The sequence below is a fragment of the Pinus tabuliformis genome, chromosome 4_1 (genome assembly GCF_031772625.1).
Source record: "Pinus tabuliformis cultivar Carrire ecotype Pingquan chromosome 4_1, CPIR1, whole genome shotgun sequence".
NCBI classification, from domain to species: Eukaryota; Viridiplantae; Streptophyta; class Pinopsida; order Pinales; family Pinaceae; genus Pinus; species Pinus tabuliformis.
The window spans coordinates 754,510,704-754,532,074 of NC_142303.1; positions in this window are offsets into that span (position 1 = coordinate 754,510,704).

The window sequence follows — 21,371 nt, forward strand, 5'->3', positions numbered from 1 at the left end:
ACCCTCATGAGTTCTAATGTTGTTTTCAGAATGTCTTCAATCTTCATTCTAATTTGATGATATCCTGAATGAAGATCCAACTTGGTGAAGTAAATTTATCCCTGACATTCATCCAGTAATTCATCAATGATTGGGATGGGAAACTTATCTTTAATAGTGAACTTGTTGAGCTCCCTATAATCCAGACACATGTGCCATGATCCATCCTTCTTGTGCACCAATACTACTGAAGCAGAGAAAGAACTTTGACTAGGTTGAATTATACCAACCTCTAGCATTTCTGCAACCATACGTTCAATTTCACTCTTTTGGGCATAGGGATATCTGTACGGCTTGATGTTTGGAGGAACACTTCCTGGAATCAGATGAATAGCATGATCATGATCACGAATAAGTGGGAGACCTTTGGGAGTGTAAAATACCTTGGAATGATTGTACAAGACTTTTTGGAGATCTGGAGAAATAGATGACTTCGATGTGGAAACATCTAGCGAACATAATTGTGCAATTACACCTCTTTGTTCCTTTTTTAGAAGCTTTGTCATATTATTAGAGCTGATTTTCTTTCTCGGTTTCCCTGCAATACCCCTTAATTCAACTTCCTTTCCTTCTGCATAAAATTTCATGAAATGTTCTTCAAAATTAAAAACTGTTGTAGCCATTGGACTCCTACTACAACATCAGCACCTCCCATTGGAATGGAAAGCATTGGGCTAGTCAATGCATATTCTCCTGTGGATAGCTTGATATTATGGCACTTTCCAGAGCAATTTATCATTCCTCCATTTGAAACCGTTACTTGACACTCTAGTGTTGGATATAGGAGGCAATTCAATTCTTTTGCTATCTTACAATGAATAAAATTGTGGGTACTTCCTGAATCAATCAACACTATTACCTTTTTCTTCTTGATTGGTCCTTCTATCTTGATGGTTTGAGGAGTGGTAATTCCAGCTAGTGCATTACAAGATATGGTTAGATTTATTTCTTCTTTCTCTAGGCTTTGTTCCTGGAGTATATCGTCTTCTTTTGACCTTTCTTGCTCCTTTTCTTCTTCCTCTTCACAATCTATGTAGAATAATTTCTTCTCAGCACACTTATAACCTTTAGTGTATTTTCTATCACAACTATAACAAAGCCCTTTTGCTCTTTTTTCTTCCAATTGTTGTGGTATCAACCTTATAGGTTGTGGAAGACTAGGGGCAACAGTGCTTCCATCTTTATAGTTGTAAGTGGTATGCTTCCTGGTTTCCATAATTTTGCTTTCCATTTTTCTTGCTAACCTAAATGCCTTCTCCAATGAATCAGGTTCCCAAAGGCGAAAATCATGTTGGATATTATCCTTTAAAGTCCCTATGAACACATCAATCCTATGCTCTTCTAGAATATTTTTTACCCTTATGTTCAATTTTTGGAACTCCTCAATGTGCTTCATTATTGAACCCTTTTGTTTGAGACTTATCAATTGGCTAAAAAAAGTGTTGCTTTTTGTATCCTCATAATGTGCTGTCAATTCTTCCATAAAAATTTCCCAAGTGATAATTTGTTTACGAGAGCAAAGCTATTGATACCATACAAACACTAAGGTCAAAAAATTGAGATCAAAAAATTGCTCCATCTATAATATCCATGTTGCGGGATCCTTGCCATCAAACTTCCTCATATTGATTTTTGGAATATGGTGGGTCTTTGGAACATTAGAGTCTATGAAATCATGATTAACATTTCTTTTTTTCTCATCATGAGTTTCCTTTACTACCCTTTCACCATTAGTAAGCATTTCTTGTAGAAACTTTGTCAAATCTGTCTTCAAATCTTCCATGCCTATTTTCAAATCTTCCATGCCTATCTTCAAATCGTCCATCTTAGCTTCCACGTCATTCATCTTCGTTTCTACACCTTTCTTTAAATAATATATCTTAGCTTCTACGCCTTTCTTTAAACCATCCATATTAGCTTCCACATCTTTTTTTAAACCATCCATCTTAGATTCTGTTACTTTTTGTGCAAGTGACACTTGTTGCACTTGGTCTCATAATTTTGATATATCATGTTGCATTTCTTCCTCTTCTTCATGAGTCATGCTAGAGCTTTTAGGTTGCTTACTAGGTGTTTGATTTTTCTTTCCTTGGGGAATCAATTACCGATAATAACGTTTTAATATGCCTTTTGAATTCCTTCAAACTAATTTTTCAAACCAAGCTTATGCAAAAATTTAAAAAAACTCCACACCTTTTTTCACTTTGTAGGAGCTTGATATTGAATCTGATGTATCTCTGTAATTTTGGATCATCCAGTTCTGAAATTACGAACTATAGTAGCCATCTGCATCCTCTTTCCAATTCCAATAGTCTGATCCAAATTGGATTCTCCAGGGAAGAGTTATGCCAAATCTCCCACAGTGACCTGATTATAGACTGGTTCAGTAGAGCGAAATTGTACAACGTGCCATGAGTCACTGTTTCGACCTTTGTCTCTGAAAAATATGTACAAGAAACCACAGTTTGTCCTATTTTTGTACCTTCTTACGAAATTTCACTTTGATGCTCAGAGAGAAAGTTATGACAATTTTCCCCAGGTCACGTGTTTGGAATGTAATTTAGGAGTCTGCAAAAAGACCAACTTCCTCAGATCATATCTCCACCAATATAGTGTGAAAAGCTCTGAAATTCGGACCCGAGGTTCAATGCGATTTCATCTCAAATGGGTTTTTTTTAAGCTTCTAAAACAACGCAGAAAAAAAGTTATAGTGAAAATTCCACGATGACCTATTTAGAGCAGCGAAACCCTAGAATCCAAAGCTCTAATACCAAACGTTATGAAACCAGCTCACAAAAATATTGAAAAGATAGATCAATGTCTTAGAATTCATCCTCTTCAAGGGGGAAACCTCCTTTACATTACATAAATGAACAATTCTTGGATGATTCAAATGACAAACCTCCTTTCTATATATAGGAGATTAAGGAGTCACAATATAACCCATCCAACCTAACAATAATAATATAAAGCCACAAAAATAATAATAGAGGGATTCTATGGGGCACAATAATAACAATATGGGGACAATAGGCACACAACAATATTAATAAGGGATACAACTACAATAGTAATGGGGTAATCACTAGTATTATAGGGACCTAACATTGGGTCCACCTTTTGTCACTAGTGCAATCCCCACCATCGATCTATGGAATCTCCGATCAATGTTCGATATCCAATTTTGGGTGGGTTAGGAGTACAGGGGCTACCTGCCCGAAAAGGCAGTTTTCCTCTCTCCTCCACCAGCCACGTGTTGACCAGTGTGTGGAAGCTGGCAGAGCCAGCCCAAAACCATTTACCGCTTGAGGCCCACCTGAAATCTACCTTTACGAAACTCAAATTATATAGATTGCGCCTAAATTTCCCTTGGGTCCGGTTTTATCGTTTCGACGGCTTCCCTTTGTTTTTCAGTTTTTACACCAAAAAGAATTAATACAGAGAAAAGTATTGTTTATCAGAACTCAAATTTTATCAACCCGCACCTATAGAATCCATCGGGTTCGGCGTTATCGCACCTTGTATATCGCTGCGATGCGACGTTGCGATGCAATAAATCGCAATCGCAAGTCACATTAGCCCTGGGGGTCCACCATTTGTCTCATGCCATTGCCGATACCGATTTTCCGATCCGATCATCGGCAATTGACATATCGCATAGCCAAGGGTCCCGCCATTACACATAGGCTTATCTCCAACATGATATATCAGAGATCGTCAATCGGGGGTTTCTCCCCTTTCTGCTTGAGTCCGCCTCTTTGACCCTTCTCCGATGTGATTTCCCTTTATAAGGGTTTTTTTCTATTTTTAGGGGATTTTGCCTCTTTTTCCAAAGAGCAAAGGGCATCTTCTTTGAGCAATAATTTTTGCATCCTAAGTCCATTTTTGCCCATTCTAGTTGCAGTAGATTCAGAATGAAAAGATCTCTGTAATGGGGCTATGTTAAGGAACTTCCTCGGACTTTCACTTTCCTCTGTGAGGGACACTTATACTTAGGAGCTTATCTAAAATCCATTTTGGATCACGCCTTCCCACTAAAAGAACTTTTGGTCTCCAAAAGACTAATATACTGATCAGAATAGTAAATGAGAGTAACAGCACCCTCTTCTTTCAGCCTCCACACACTTGACTTGCATAGTTCCTCTGAACCAAAGTATCTGACCACTTCCCTTCCTGGATGGGCTGGTCTTCGTAGGAAGAACTGTCTTCCTCCTTGCTTTCCTACATAACTTCTTCTGAAATGGTCATAGAAGGTGGTTTGAACTTCTTTGCCTTGATCATTGATCCAAGGTGGCTCAAAGAAATGTGAAGTACATCTGCTACACAAAACTTTCATTTGTACCTGCTTCAAAAACTATCAACAACAACTATTAAGAACAACAAAAATACAGACAACAACTAGATGGCCTAAACTCCTGCTTCAACAAAAGAAACAGATTTCACCTATGGTGCACACCTCCATGTCTTACATCTACATACAAATGATGCACTAGATAACAAGCCCACAAAACATGCCTTTAAACAAATGACTCTTCAAGTCAAGCATGTAGAAAAATACCATTAGGACTCTTTTCAAAAGATGAAACACTTCATTATTATCTCCATCTTGGAGACCAAGTTAACTTCTCCCCAGTAAACATTGCATCACATGCATGTCAAAGCAATCAACCTTACAAGTTAATTACACATACATGTTCAAAACAAGGAAAACATCAACATCCATGTGTCCATGCACATCATGCTCATGCATGCATTTCATCCTTCAACTTTCGCTTAAGCACACTGTACTTTCGAAGCTGAAATGAAATATAATGTTGCAGCAACAAAGTGAGTCTCCTGCTCAACTTCTCCATTCACCTACTTGGTAAAATCCTGGAACTTGCATTCCATTAACAAATAAATGCAAATAGATGCATCAATAGACATGCAATCTTAATCAGATAAGAACTCTAACCATTTCTTACCAATCCCTTTCAAAGGTATTACCTTTGCCTGCACATCAGCATCAACATGTGAATCTGTTAGGCTCCTATACTACTAGTGTAACCCCTTATTGTTATTAGTACAACCCACTTATTATATTGATGTATCCATGTAGTGCCCATATTGTTACTATTGTGCCCCATAGAAGCCTAGTATTGTTATTATTGTGCCCTTACATTATTATTGCTATGTCGGCTCTGATTATGTTATGACCCCTTAAACTCCTATATATATAAAGGAGTTATTTTCATTTGTATCATCCAAGAATTGTTTATTTGTGTAATGTAAAGGAGGTTTCCCCTCGAAGAGGCTGAATTCTAAGGCGTTGATCTCTCTTTTCTATCTTTTTGTGAGCTGGTTTCATAACATTTGGTATTAGAGCTTTGGATTCTAGGGTTTTGCTGCTCCAAACAGGTCATCATGGCATTTTCGCTATAACTTTTTTTCTGCGACGTTTCAGAAGTTAAAAAAAAAAACCCATTTGAGAAGAAGTTGCACTGAAACGGGGGTCTGAATTTCAGAGCTTTTTTCCCTATATTTGTGGAGATATGATCTGAGGAAGTTGGTCTTTTTACAGACTCCTGAATTACATTCCAGACAAATGACCTGGGGAAAATCGTCATAACTTTCTCTCTGAGCATTGGATTGAAATTTCATAAGAAGGTACAGAAAGAGAATGGATTGTAGTTTCTTCTAGATATTTTTCAGAGCCAAAGGTCGAAAAGGTGACTCGTGGCATGTCGTACAAGTTCGCTCTACTGAACTAGTCTATAATCAGGTCATCTTGGGAGATTGTGCATAACTCTTCCTTGGAGAATCCAATTTGGATCAGACTAGTGGCATCGGAAAGAGGACACATAGGGCTACTACAGGTCACAATTTCAGAACTTAAAGATCCAAAAGTACAAAGTTACAATCGTTTCAAGATCGAGCTCCTAAAATCAAGAAAAAGCAAGATGAGGAAGTTTGATGGCAAGGATCTGGTAAATTGGATACTTCAGATGGAGCAATATTTTGATCTACATGGTGTACCACTATTACAAAAGGTATGTATTGCATCTTCATATTTAGAACCAGATCAATTTCTATGGTATGAAGGGCTTTGTTCTCATAAACAACTTGTTACGTAGTCAATTTTCACAAAGGAAATGATAGTACATTATGAGGATACAAAGAGCAACACCTTCTTTAGAGCAACACCACAACAATTGGACAGAGTAAAAGGGCTTTGTGACATAGTGGAAAGAAAAATTATGGAAACCAGGAAGCATACCCCTCACAATTATAAAGATGGAAGTGTCGTTTCTCCTAGCCTTCCACAACTTACAAGGGTTACACCACAAGAAGAAAAAGGGCTTTGTTACAATTGTGATAGAAAATGCACTAAAGGTCATAAGTGTGATGAGAAGAAATTATTTTGCATATAATATGAAGAGGAGGAAGAAAAGGATCAAGAAACATCAAAAGAAGAAGATATACACCAGGACCCCATCCCAGAGAAAGAAGAAATGAATAAGACCATATCTTGTAAAGCATTGGCAAGAATTACCACTCCTCAAACTCTCAAGATAGAAGGACATATCAAGAAGAAAAAGGTGCAAGAAGTGAAAGATCACATCGAGAAAGAAGAAATGAATCCAACCATATCTTGTAATTCATTGGTCAAAATTACCACTCCTCAAACTATCAAGATAGAAGGACATATCAAGAAGAAAAATGTTCAAGAAGTGAAAGATCACATCGAGCATCAAGAAATGAATCCGACCATATCTTGTAAAGGATTGGAAGAAATTACCACTCCTCAAACTCTAGAGATAGAATGACATATCAACAAGAAAAATGTTCAAGTAGTGAAAGATCACATCGAACATCAACAACAAGTTCTCCAAATTTTAAAGGATAATACCACTTCAGTGCAAAATCAAACGAAACAATAGGTAGATCAAAATCGTAGTGAAAAATGTTTTGATGTAGGTGATTGGGTATTTTTACTGCTACATCTCAAGCAAGCTATTTATGAGAAGGAAATGTTGGCAATAATACATGCACTAAAAAAACGGTGACCTTACCGAATGGGAAGACTCTTCAAGGATGAGGATGTGGAAGCATTATTTTGTGCTATTTCTATTATCCAACCATATTGGATAAACGAAGCAAGGGATGAATGGAAGAAGGACAGAGAAGTATGGCCACTTATTCAAAAGTTGGAAAAGATCCCAATTCAAACAATATTTCCAGAAATTGAAGAGGAAGGAAAAATCACATTGGAACCTGGAGCAGTCATAGAAACAAGAACCCGACAGCTACGAAATCGATCAATTTAGAGTATCTCATCAAGTGGAAGAACTTACGTGTTGAAGATTCCACATGGGAGGACAAGAATTTTATACAGAAGCATCAAGAACTACTCAAGAATTGATGACAACGCTTTTTGAAGGAGAGGGGCATGTTAGGCCCCTATACTACTAGTGTAACCCCTTATTGTTATTAGTACAACCCACTTATTATATTGATGTACCCATGTAGTGCCCATATTGTTAATATTGTGCCCCATAGAAGCCCACTATTGTTATTATTGTGCCCTTACATTATTATTGTTATGTCGGCTTTGATTATGTTATGACCCCTTAGACTCCTATATATAGAAAGGAGGTCTTTTCATTTGTATCATCCAAGAATTGTTCATTTGTGTAATGTAAAGGAGGTTTCCCCCTCGAAGAGGCTGAATTCTAAGGCATTGATCTCTCTTTTCTATCTTTTTGTGAGCTGGTTTCATAACAGAATCATCCTGAGACACATGAGTCATGGAATCTTCCTTTCCATGCTTGCCATCTTCTCTTTCCGCTTTCTTCAGCTTTTGTGGAAGCATTGCTGGATTCAGTGTCCAGCATCTTTCAGCAAGATGCCCTTGCTTATGGCAGTAAGTGCAACACATGTGCATCCTCTTGAAAACATGATTTGCCTTGTCCAATGGACCTTTGGCTTTTTGCTTCTTTTCCTTCAAAAGTTTCCTGTATGTGGCCATTCTCTTCCAACATCTAGAAACATGATGGTTATCCAAACCACAAAAGGAACATGCAATTCTTTTCCCATGCTTATGTGGAAATTTATCATGCTTTGCAAAATCAAAAGGAAGATGATTAGAACCAGATTTATACCTTTCTCTTTCACCTTTATTGCCTTCATGAGGAGGTGAAGAAAATGAAGAAGTGGATCCCTTTGGAACCCCATCAATCTCTTCAAGGCTGTTAGAGTCTCCCCAACTCTCTGGTTCAAGTGTGTGCTTCTGAACACCTGCATCTTGCAAATGATGTTTCAATCTATTTCATTCCTCCTTAATACAACCTTCACACTCCTGAAGACTTCCAATGCAACTCCTTCTTGGAGCTATTTTAATGGTCTTCATGGCAACTTTGGAACTTTCTCCATAAGCTTGTCCATAGCCAAGACCCAAATACTTAGGCCTTTCCTCAATTATTATTGGCTCAACAATACCTTGTGCATGTCTACCCAAGCATTTTCCTTCATAGCCCATCTTGGACATTAGCTTGGAACCTATGCATTTGGTATGTTTTTCAAAAGAACCAATATAAGCATTCTTAGAGGAATTTGAAGAGAAACTCGAATGGTTTACCTCTTCTTCAAGCTGATACTTGACTAAGGCTTCTTGGGAAACAAAGAGTTGTGTCTCCAACTCATTCATCCTTTTCAGGTTCATATTTTCAATATGAAGTTGCCTCTCCATTTCCTACAATTTTTCAGAAAGCATCCATTTCCTACAATTTGTCAAAAAGCAACTGCTGCTCTTACTTCATGGAATTCAACCGCTCTCTAAGTCTGTTGCTCTTCCTTCCATCCTCATACATTTCTCTCACCATATCTATCATGGTGGATAAGTCTTGCTTCATGTCTTCATCAAAGAGTCTTGTGATGAAGAACGAAGAATTCGAGGACTCACTTGTAGAAGTTTTCATTATGCCAATGAATGAAAGGACTTCAAACAAGATTAATAAAAAGCTTATTCAACAACCTTTTGCAACAAACCTCTTATGCTCCAAGGATTGCTTTGAGATCCTTTGGGATAGAAGAATACCTTCAGCCCTTCTTCCTTCTTGCGCTTCCTAGGCCGAGCTATCAATAGCCTTCCCTTCACCTCTACAAACTTAAACAATAGTCAATCTGAAAAACAAGCATACAGTCAACCTCTGACTGTTTAAACACCTTTCAGACAAGCAATCTTTGCTCTGTCAATCAAGCGCTCTGATGTAACCTTCTTTTGAAGGCATGGTTAATCAATCTCAAGATTCGATACCACCTGATATGAACATGGGGCACTTTGGCTTCTTATCTAACTTACAAGAACCTCTCCCACTTCCAAAGCTTAAATATTCCCAAGTCCTTATGATTAACCAATGCGGAATTAATAATGTGCTTCAAAATAAGGTGCATGCTTATGGTTGATTTAAGTTGTTTTATGTGTTGTAAATTGATTTGCTTAGACTAATATAAAACCTATAACAGTGAAACAATGCAGCAAATAACAAACACACATAAGACAACAATTTAATTAGGAGTTCACCCAAAACTCTCGGGCTACCTCTCCGTGAGCTCTAGTCAACTCGACTAGGCTCTCTAGGATTATGGTATAAGTCCTTTTACAAGCCCTTAGCTCAACTCCACTATTTTACACCGATACAATGGGTTTAGACACCATTTTATCCCTAGCTCTTGAAGCTCTTCGCTCTCACTCTGGCTCTCGGCTTTGGCTCTGGCTCTTGGCTCTGGCTCTTGGCTCTAGCGCTAGCTATTCAGCTCTGGCTTCTTTGGCTTTCTGTAACCTTCAGTTCTCTAGATTTTCACTTGACCTCCAAGTGACCCCAAAGACTCCCTCAGCTGCTCTACGCGGTAGCTTTTTGCTCTCTCTCTGCTCTATGCTTTTAACTTGCAATTGTTTCTCCTCAATTGAGCTCTTTGGGCTCCTTTGAGACATTTTCCTAGCTTTTTGGCTTCCCCAGCCATTTCCATGCGTTCAATCATTCCCCTATGGCCTTGTGGCTACTCTGCGTTGTCTATTCGACTGGCCATCTAGCTCTACGGCTCTGTGGTTTTCAAACGCCTTATCATCTGCCAAAAACGCCCGCTTGTAACGCGGAATGATGATTAGGAGTTGTTATAAGGGATCAAGGCCATTTTCCAGGTAATAAGTCGAAAATAGAGAAAAATCCATTACACAGGTATTTTCCTGAAAATACACTATCGGGCGTGTTTTTCAGACTTGAAATCCCATTCAATCGCCCCTAAATCCCTATCGGTTCTGCCATTAGGCGTTATATCGCATCACACAGGCATATTGGGTAAAATCCCAAATACACGAGAAATCATTGAAAAACCCATAAATATTCTTTTATCGGATTTCAAAATTTATCACATCCGTTTTATAATCATTTCGAGTCCGCCTTTTGTCACTAGTGCAATTCCCACCAACGATCTATGGGATCTCTGATCAACGGTTGATATCCAATTTCAGGTGGCTTAGGAGTACAAGGGTTACCCGCCCGAAAGGGTGATTTTCCTCTCTCCTCTGCCAGCCACGTGTTGACTAGTGTGTGGAAGCAGGCGGAGCCAACCCAAAACCATTTACCTCTTGAGGCCCGCACGAAATCCGCCTTTATGGAATTAAAATTATATAGATCGCGCCTAAATTTCCCTTCTTGTCTAGTTTTATCATTTCAACGTCTTTCCTTTGTTTTTCAGTTTTTACACCGAAAAGCATTAATACATAGAAAAGTCTCGTTTACAAAACTCAAATTTTATCAACCCATGCCTATAGAATCCATCGGGTTCGACGTTATCACCCCTTATATATCACTGACATTGTGATATGATAAATCGAAATCGCAAGTCGCATTGGCCTGGGGGGTCTGTCCTTTGTCTCATGTCATCGTCGATACCGATTGCCGATCTGATCATTGGAAATCGGCATATCTCATAGCCCGGGATCCCGCCATCGCACAAAGGCCTATCTCCGACCCGATATATCGGAGATTGACAATTGGGGGTTTCTCCCCTTTCCGCTTACATTCACCTCTTTGACCCTTCTCCATTGCGATTTACCTTTATAAGGATTTTCTGCCATTTTTATGGGATTTTGCCTCTTTTTCCAAAGAACAAAGGGCATCTTATTTGAGTGATAACTTTTGCATCCTAAGTCCATTTTTTCCCATTCTAGTTGTATTAGATTCAGAATGAATAGATCTCTGTAGGAACTTCCTTGGACTTTCATTTTCCTCTGTGAGGAACACTTAGACTTAGGAGTTTATCCAAAATCCATTTTGGATCACTTTTGGCCTTCTCTCTTTAGCGATTTCATTGAGGCAGTCAAACATTGTCCCAATTATCAACTTGTTGATGGTGTTGGACCCATCAACATTCATGGGATCTCCCTGGTATGAAGGCCCAACTAGACCTCACACCATTTGGTGTAAAAGTACCAACCAGTATGATGGACCGATTTCCATTATCTTAAAGATATGCCTTAGCTATTGCTTGTCATCACATGAGAGTGATATACTTGGTTTTCAAAAAGCAAGGTACGTGTTCCTGGTGAGTGCTTACAGAAACTTATTTCTAAGTTCCTTCACTACAGAGGGGGAGGGTGAAAGTGAGTGTCTGGTTGAGAGGGAGTAGTCCCTACTCAGGTAGAGACACACATAGCACAACATGACCTGCAAAGCCTCCGACTGATTAGTCCACACAAATGTGGCAATCACAAACACTAAGGTAAATGAATATCACGTACAACTCCCAACGGAGTAGTCCACATGGATGTGACGATCGTTATAAGAAATATACAAGAATGAATATGTCTAGTGTCTAATGGAGTAGTCCATATGGATGAGACAATAATGGCAACCATTAAAACACATCTTCAACAATATATGCACAAGAATAACCGAAGTAATTCAACTATCCTATTACAAGTTAAGAAAACATGCATTACAAGTGTTTAAAGAATAGTCTTACAAATGAATACAATTCATGCATGAAAAAGTGCTAGCCCGTGAGAGGCTTCTAAAGTAAGTGAATGTTCCAAGACAGATTTGTACACCATACATCACTATCCCTAGTAGTGGAGCATTGGAGCCATTGCTCACTCCTCAAAGAAAATATTACAGACTCTTAAGGCTATGTGGGAGGAGCCAAGGTGAAAAGTCATTTACAATGAGGGGGTATATATAACCAAGGGTGAGCTAACCCTTATGACTCTTCAACTTCCCTCATGACTATTCAACTTACATGAATCTTCAACTTCATCCGTGGGTCTCTTGGACTTCCATGTTGCATTACATTGATTACAATAAGTACGGCCAACAATAGTGATGTGACCGAGATGACTCATGACACAACTCAACATGTCACTTCTGACATGAACATGCTAATTGTGGTGTTTGTGTTGAGTTTCTATGATGTTGGGTGATGAGTATGCTCTTGGTGTATCATATCTTCACCTCCGCATGACGAAGTGTATGGGGTCTTTGATGGTCTTGGTATTTGCTTGATGGTTCATGCTTGTGTATGTATCTCCTTCCCTTTCTACTTGGTATGATTCGCGTGTTCATCCAACCGCGAGAAAGTCTTCTAGGATGCACTCCTTCTTCATCACGTTCGTTGTTGCTCCATGTTCCATTCATGCACCCGCTTCTATAATAACTCATGATGAGATGGCATCAAATCCAGAAATCTCCTAATATACCATGATGCATTGTTTTCTGTGATCAGTTTGGGTGACCAGGAGGGAGGAAAAGGTACTAAGACTGCACAGAGCACAACTAAGGCCAGGATGTGGGACTCTGGGGCATTGTCAGAAAAAATTGCACATATGTCACTAGGAGGCTAATTTGGGAAGTCTAGGACAATAGTGACATTTTCAGGAGAGGGATCAGATGGGAGGCAAAATTACATAGTTTTTCTCGAGAGGCAGTATGGGCAGCAAGAAGCACTAGCAATGAAAACTGTGTAGTTTTTTAGAGGATGTCAGGATCAGGCGGCGGGAGCTACTGGTAAGAACTGCACAGTTCTGGAAGACAGTCAAGGAAGAACATGATTGCACAGTTTCCAGGCTCGGTGGAGTGTCAGGAAGCAGGAGGAATTTCAGCGAAAACTACACAGTTTTCAATAGGAGAGAAGAGCAGGGTGACATGGGGACTTCCTAGAAAAACTGTTCAATTTCCCAGGACAGTGCATTGGTAGGTAACAAAGGCTTGTCTATCATGTCTACACAGTTTCTATAGGAAGTGTAGCTAGGAAGGCTCAAAAGCTACTGAAAATTTTTGGGGATGAGTGTAGCCATAGGTCACAGCTCAAGTTAGATCTTCTGGTTGACCAGAAGGAGGCTTAGTGGATGGTCTTGTGGGAAGCGCAGACTAGAATGGCTTCTTGAACAATTTATGTGCAGTTCAAGAGACAGTCAGCTAGCTCATTTCCAGAATTGTGCAGTTCAGGCTACTCGGGAAGACAACCTAAAGCTCTACACAGTTCTGGCCAATAATGCACGGTCACTGAGGGTTGAGACTATGTAGTGAAGCTTAGTGGAGGTCCCTTTTATGGAAGGTTTAAATTTTCAGGAAAAATAGTTAAGTGTGTGAATGAGAAAACTCATATATATATGACCTTGTGAACAAAACTTAGCATGACTCAATGATAAGACACCTCAAATCAACAAGACAACATGTGCTTAGTTTGACCGTTTAACGGTGAGAGCAAAAAGTGCAACACTTAAGATGGGTCATTGAACGATCGTGATGACACTTGTGTGACAGTGTATAAAACTTTATGTGTGAGTACAATGGCTATTTACATAGTCGGAAAAACTCATGCACACAAAGACAAACCTTTGATATCACTAGAACAAGGTCGCAAGCATGTCATATCAATCAGCGTGCCAAAGATGATAGTTGGTCAAACAAGCAAAATGGAAGCAATACATGTAGAGGAAATGCATAGAATTACTTTTGTGTTTTCACACATGCATGTTACTTAAGACATGATGATATGACAATGAAAGCAGTCCTGCAAACTCAACTAAGAGATGTACTTTGAAAGGTGTTCTTTACTTACCATACTTATCCTCATGATGATCATGCATCCGACGAAGTTTGCATGGGGTCCTGAACTTTTCCCATCACTTAGTCTCTTGGTCCTTCTCCTCAACTCCTTGGGAGTGATCTTAGCTTATCACCTTTTCCTGTAGTCAGTGAAAGATAGATCAACGCAGTTTCAGCGGGAAGTGACTATTTCTAGAATGAGGTGCATCTCTATAGTTTATGCATGCAAGATAGATAGGATAACTTGGACAACACTATTCAATTTTGAGGCACAAGACACTCCTGCAGGATGGGGTCCTGAGAGGACACCTCTACACAATTTTTGAGTGCAGTGTAGCCTGAGCAGCTGAGAGGAAATACTGTGCAGTTTCTAGATTCAAGGCACTACTGTGGGATGGGTTCTGGGAGGACACATATGCGCAGTTTCAGGTTGCAAGGGAGATTGAGCAACTGAGGGAAAATACCTTGTAGTTTATGATGACACTGGGTTTTGGCTGGGGAAGGACACTGGAGGAAACCACTACGTATTTTTGGATGCCAAGGGAAGCTGGGGTCTCTACTCACTACGCAGTTCTAGTAGGCAAGCGAAAAAGCTTAAGGGTTGTAGAAGTAAAGTGCATAGTTATAGTAAGCTAGATGAGGCTAGGTTTCTCGGGAAATTAGCTAAGTGTGAGATCAGGGAACAAATGTAAACAATGATAGGAATCAACTATGATCACAAACGAACACTTAGTGATACAACATAGACTATCCAGAATTTATAAAACATAATCTTCTTGATGCGACAACCTTCGTAACAAGAGTGCATGAAGTGAGTGTGAAATAGGGGTGATTTTAGGGGCGAATGTTCGCCCTTTGGCGAAATTAAGGGGTTTTAAATTTTTAGTGGGCGATTATTTTGTATCATAGTACATTTTTACAAATCACCTCAAATAGCCCACCTTCTTTTAAGGGAGAGGGTAAAAAAGGTAAATTTAGCCCTTGAAATTAGGAGTTACAACCTTCCATTCGCCCATTTTCAAGAATAGGTTTTATTTAAGTGAATCCATTCGCCCATTTTCAAGAATAGGTTTTATTTAAGTGAATCCTATGGGCCAAAGGCCCAAATACCATATTTATAAAAGAGGTATGGTAAATTAATAAAAATATAAATAAATGAGAAGTATGGTAAATAAATAAAACATTTTTTATATTTACTCCATAAGTCACCTTATGTACATGCAAGGGTGTAAACAAATAAAAATATAAGTAAAGTGGAGGTATGGTAAGTAAATAAAATGGTTTTTTATACTTACTCAAAAGGTATGGTAAATAAATAAAAGTATAAATAAACTAGACACATGGTAAATAAATAAAACCTCTTTTTATATTTAGTCCCTAACTCTCGTTCTATTTATGAAGGCTCAAGAAAGAGGTTTTATTTAAGTGAATCCTATGGGCCAAATACCATATTTGTAAAAGAGGTATGGTAAATTAATAAAAATATAAATAAACGAGAGGTATGGTAAACAAATAAAACATTTTTTTATATTTACTCCATAAGTCACCTTATATTTACGAACACTCAAAAAATGCGTTATATTTAGGTGAAACCTATGGGCAAAATACTATGGGACAAATACCATGGACTAGATTGTTATTAATACCATGCAAAAAAACATTATTAACCCTAATATTAGTATTAATAAAAATAAAAATGGCACATGGTATTGGCCCATGGTATTCACCAAAATGGCACATGGTATTGACCCATGGTATTCACCTGAAATGTAGCCTATTTAAATGGGGGAATTAAACCAGCATAGATCCATCTTTACTCTGGATCTACTAACCCCCGAGAGGTATCAAATATCGTGATATGCAAACTAGCATAGAGTGAAAAATTATTTGATCCGATCAAGACTAAAAATGGATGTTGTAATTTAATGGATGTTAAACATTTTAGCTTGGTTAAAATAAAAATCAACTATTAATTTTATTAATTTTTATAAATTACTAATAGTAATTTTTAAGCTCCAGGTTTATGATAACCCATGGTATTGACCCATGGTAATACCATGGTATTCATGTGAGCATAGACTATTTAAAGGGGAAATTCTATCATCTTAGATCCATCTTAATTCTGGGTCTACCAGGTGCTCAGAGGGATAAATAGATTTCATCCCCCTAGGAGTGGTAGATGTGGAGTTAAGATGGATATAGGTTGGTTTTTATGATAATGAAGATATTAAATAGACTTAGGAAATTATATTGTAAAAACATCTTAAGGTGAATGGTTAAAGCATATACATTGGACAAGTATATTTGTATACTTCTGTTTTAAACTGAAACAAATCCAGAGCTAAAAGGAATGGATTGATTACACTAGTCATCCTTCTATAACTTTCCAACATATGCTGGAGTAAACAGATTGTAATTTGGGTAATTTTTCTAATTGCAAACAGGAACGTATTGGCAGGGTGGTTACGAGTTCCCTGGAAGTGATGAATTTCAATTTTTCTTGGTTTTATATATAGTATTAGGTTTTTTCTCATGCTTTCTGTGAATGGCACGGGTGAATTTTATCCTACACCTACTAGGTTATCGATATGTAATTTCGGTAATTTTGATTTCAAAAGATATTTTAAAGAAATGCAATGATTTCGTTTGTGTATTCAATAAACACAAGATTTTATAATTGAGTAAAATATTTGCCATGCCTGGTGAGAGATTCGCCAAAAAATTATATATACATATCATATTATTGATAAAATCGCCTTCCATTTTTCCTATATACCATGGAGATTCGCCCATTTATTATAAATGTAAATTTAGGGGGGTTCTTAAAATTTTCCCTGGTGTGAAACATGTGTATGTAATGAAAATAAATTATACACACAATATATCCCTTGAAGAAAAAAACATTCCTTTTCATGACAAACAACAATCCCTATGCCCAAGGATGACAGATGCTGCATAAATATGAGAACATGAAAAACTCTTAAGATCAAGGAGGGGAGCTTCATATCATGATATTACCAACAAGTTACCAAGGAACGATTGATCACAGGATCCAATGTAGGCTTTGAAATTTGCATGCAAGCCAAAATTTTGGAGGGTGGTTGTATCCGCTAAAACATTGATGACACACTAGTAGAATTCCAGCTCTATGTATGGACCTTGTTTCGTGAAAAGTGAGTCTAATCTCTCTGGAAGTATTTTTCGATTCTTTGATCATGATGGCTTCCACACTAGCTTGCGTGAAATATGTAGTCCCTACCATTCTCTTTATCGGTCAGCACACATTCCAAGGCAAGTCAACTAAGTTGTTTCGATTAGCAATGAGGGGTATATGGGTGAACAAGTAATATAATTGGCATAGTTTAAGTTTCATCTCTAGTGTTTCTCCACTGCTAGGAGGCCTAGACAGTACCCCAGTGGAGTCAAGCAAGAACACAAGAATCACTCCACTGCCAGGGAGTTTGGTTAGTACCCCAAAGAAGTTACTTGCATCACCTCTCTGCACATAAAGCCTTTCTCGTCTTTTGCCTTATTTTATTTTTTTCCATTTTTTCATTTTTTATTTTTTTCATTTGTACTGTGCATAGAAACTTATTCATTTCAGAGGTGGAAGAGGGATCCCGACTTATTCAGAGCATAATCGGTTGTTCCTTGAGAGAAGTATGTTATATATATCTTTGACATACTTATTAAGGTTTTCCCCCTCACCTTACTCTACTTGACTGAGTTGACAAGGGTTAATCCAAAGGACCGAATAGAGTAGGTGATACTAGTTAATAGTGCAAGTGTTGTGTTTTCAGCAAGACTCACTTTGAATATAACATATTTTGCATCAAGGTACCATCGACTGAAGACAACAATATTTTCATAGAGAGAGAGGATAAAATATAACCAGATGTTGATACTTGTAGAAGTCCTCTTAGATTTTCTCGGCTTGTCTCGAGAGCCAAACACAGTTTCATGTGAGGCTAACCTATGGATACCAACAAGAAAAGAAAGAAAAAAGAAAAAACAAAGTAAGAAAGGAAAGAAAAGCAAACCAAGTCAGCAATCAAGCAGACATGCAAACGAGAAATCAAAGAAAAGCAAGAAAGAAAACACTACTCCTACTCCTATGCTAAACAGTCAGGGTTACATGAAATGAAATTTCCAGTGAAGCCATCCTAGGCATTCCCAACCTCCAACCACAAAGATGCAAGCGATTAAAACAGATAAAAAATAGTGTGCAACCGAAAATACAAAAAATTGACAATCTTGCACGCGAGAGAGAAGGCCTTGCCTGTGGGAAATAAGATGTGTCAGAACCACCCAACATACATGTTTACCTCTTTGATGACTACCATTTTCCAACAAACCTTGGAAGTCCCTTGCGAGTGTTTGTTCATATGCACCAAGTTTCTTAGCGAGTGCGAGGAAGGACCAAAGCTTGTTACCTACAACTTGACTCGCCAAATAATATTGTTCTTGTCATTCAACGATTAGATCATTAAATTCATGATGGTTGTTTTGAAAGACTCGTGATCTTTGAAAATATGGATTTCTAATTCGAGAGAGGGGAGCACGATGGGAATCTAGTATGAATAGATAGATCTAATCATTATTATTGATCATGTCAAGACAATGAGGACTAGCCATAGCCATTAGCATAGGCTGAAGTGCCACACTTGCTTGATATAATTTTGAGGAGAAGGATGTTACACGATGAAGATCATAGTGTGCGAAGAGACTGTCATTGGACGTACTATTGGGAAAATTATAAATTGCATGACAGTCACCCAAGATAGAAGAAATATCAGGTGAGTTGGTCAAGATGCCAGATTCCTAGTTTGGCATGAACAAAGAAATTTTTTGAACAATCTTGCGAACGCTCTAAATGATGGAACCAAGTTCACTGTGCACTAGATATGACAGAACACCCACCTAAAACTGGTGAAAAATTGCTCAAGAATCATGGTCATCACAGGAATGTAGAAAGGATGCCAACACTGTGAATGTGTGAAGCCAACTGAAGTGTGGTAAAATTAGAGGATCATGGTTCGCATGATAGCCTGTGTGCTCTTCATCACAGAGGGAGATTGTTGGTGTGATGAGCGGGCATATTTGAAGTGCAATATTCACAAGAAGACCAAGGAATTGATCACAAGAGGGAAAATTTGATAAGTATGATTCCAGAAAAAGATAGTCTTTGAGATGATCAACTTCACAGTTCCATGACTTCATGAGAGATAGACACTCCCAACCCTAATTGGATGTAGGAGAAGTGCATGAAGACGGACGCACTATAACAGACTCGTGGATTTGGTCATTAGTGAAATTTGAAAATTTGAAATATCACACCCAGAATAGTAAACATTTTTTACATAAGGATCCACATCGAGTGAAACCATGCAGATAAACAGATTGTGCATGAGGAACCAGATCCGATTCGGTTCCAAGGGCTTACCAGAGTCGTGAGGTCCTAACATAACCATCAATAGACATTGAAGTGCCTCGACTCCATAGCACGTCCTGGAAATTTCCAGAATTTAAAATGGCATTTTGAGATGTGAACCAGATCATGCAAGGTTTGAGGATGGTTGTTGCTGCTAATTTCAAAAATTCTCTTAAGATGGCAGCCATCTTTGTCATAGGCTTCATCAAAAATTTTATCTTCATCAAGATGAATTCACGAGTTATCTTCATATAACATACATGATGATGACAAGTGGGGAGAGTCATGTTCTTTGAGACTCCTTTCATCATGGACAACCTCACTACCTTGTGTCGATCGAGGAGATAACTCATCAGATGAAGAAACAAGAGAACGTGGAGTATCTCTGATGCATGTTGATGCACTGTGAATGGTAGGACACATGAGAAAGTGGGGTGAAGAGGAAGTTTTGATATGGGTGTCTACTTTGACCAGTGCGCATTCCAAATCTGCGTTAAAGTGTACATGAGAGAATAGAAGATCACATAATGTGCTTGGGCATTCATCACAACATATGAAAGCATGGTAGTGATGAAAATCGAAGACTGGAGGTTTATCGAATGAATTAATTGTGCATGATGTGTCACCAAGATTAGCGGGTTGAGAATCGATCAAGAATGGAAGCTCATTGTCTTGATGTGAACCAGTTTGAAGCATAGAAATATTAGAAGAGGAATTGATTGTGTCTTCACCCTTCTACTCCTCTGCCTATGTAATGAGATTGTCTTGTACATGACCGCAATTTGAGCCAGCAACTTGAGAATCAAGAGAATATGCATTGCTAACTTGTGAAGCGGATTGATTGAGTGAGTCATGGTATAAGGAGTCATGATTTGTAGATGATGGAGGGTGGCAGAGATGTAGATTAAACTCAAGACTTGGGTTATGAATGGTGATGTCGTCTTGCAGAATAGAGGAATGAGTGTTTTCCATAGGCTTTCTAAGCCATTCTATAATTTCCTCCATTGGAGAGAGAGATGACTAAGAAAATGGGTTGGGAACATGATGCGCAGATTTCTCAGCTTTGCAATCACCACGAGGGGGCTACCACTTAAGGACCGGAAATGGAGGAGGACAAGGAACAAACAATGTGTTGGGCTCATCCTCTGGAATCTGAGGTGCCTCATGATCCACAAGAGTTGGGGAAATATAAAATTGGGAGTTTCAGGTTCACCGTATGAAGAGACACGAACCAAGAGCTCAAACTCTTGTTTCAAGAAATCCCAGCTCAAATCTTGTTCTGGAATTTCATAGCAAAGGTGAGAGAATTGATTGGAAAAATTGATTCATCGGGCTTCATTTTTAATAGGTTGATTCTTCCACAAACATCTCAGTAGTTATACTTACCTAAGGCTTGATAGAGCTCCTTGAGGAAAGGGCGAAGAGAATGGACGAAAGTAGGTGGTAGGGTATGACACCACCAATTAGTACGACATTCAAAGCTGAGGAGGAAAAGTGCACACACAAGCTCTTCACTATCGATTTCATGAGATTTGCATAAATGGAGAAATTAGAAATGTGCTTGGTTACGGACATTTTGTCCTCACCATCAAACTTTAACAAGGACAAGTGATAAAGAAGCTCATCGGGGAGTGATAGTTGATAAAGGGAGAAATGGGAGAAACACCCTAGGAGCACAATTTTTGTATGATCCATTTATATAAGAGATTCAAACCAAATGCAATGGGCTCAGCATGTCGTCTATCCCTCCTTTTAGTGCTAGAAATGTTAATGGTGCTAGACCTGCCAACATTCAACAGATCTCCCCAGTATGA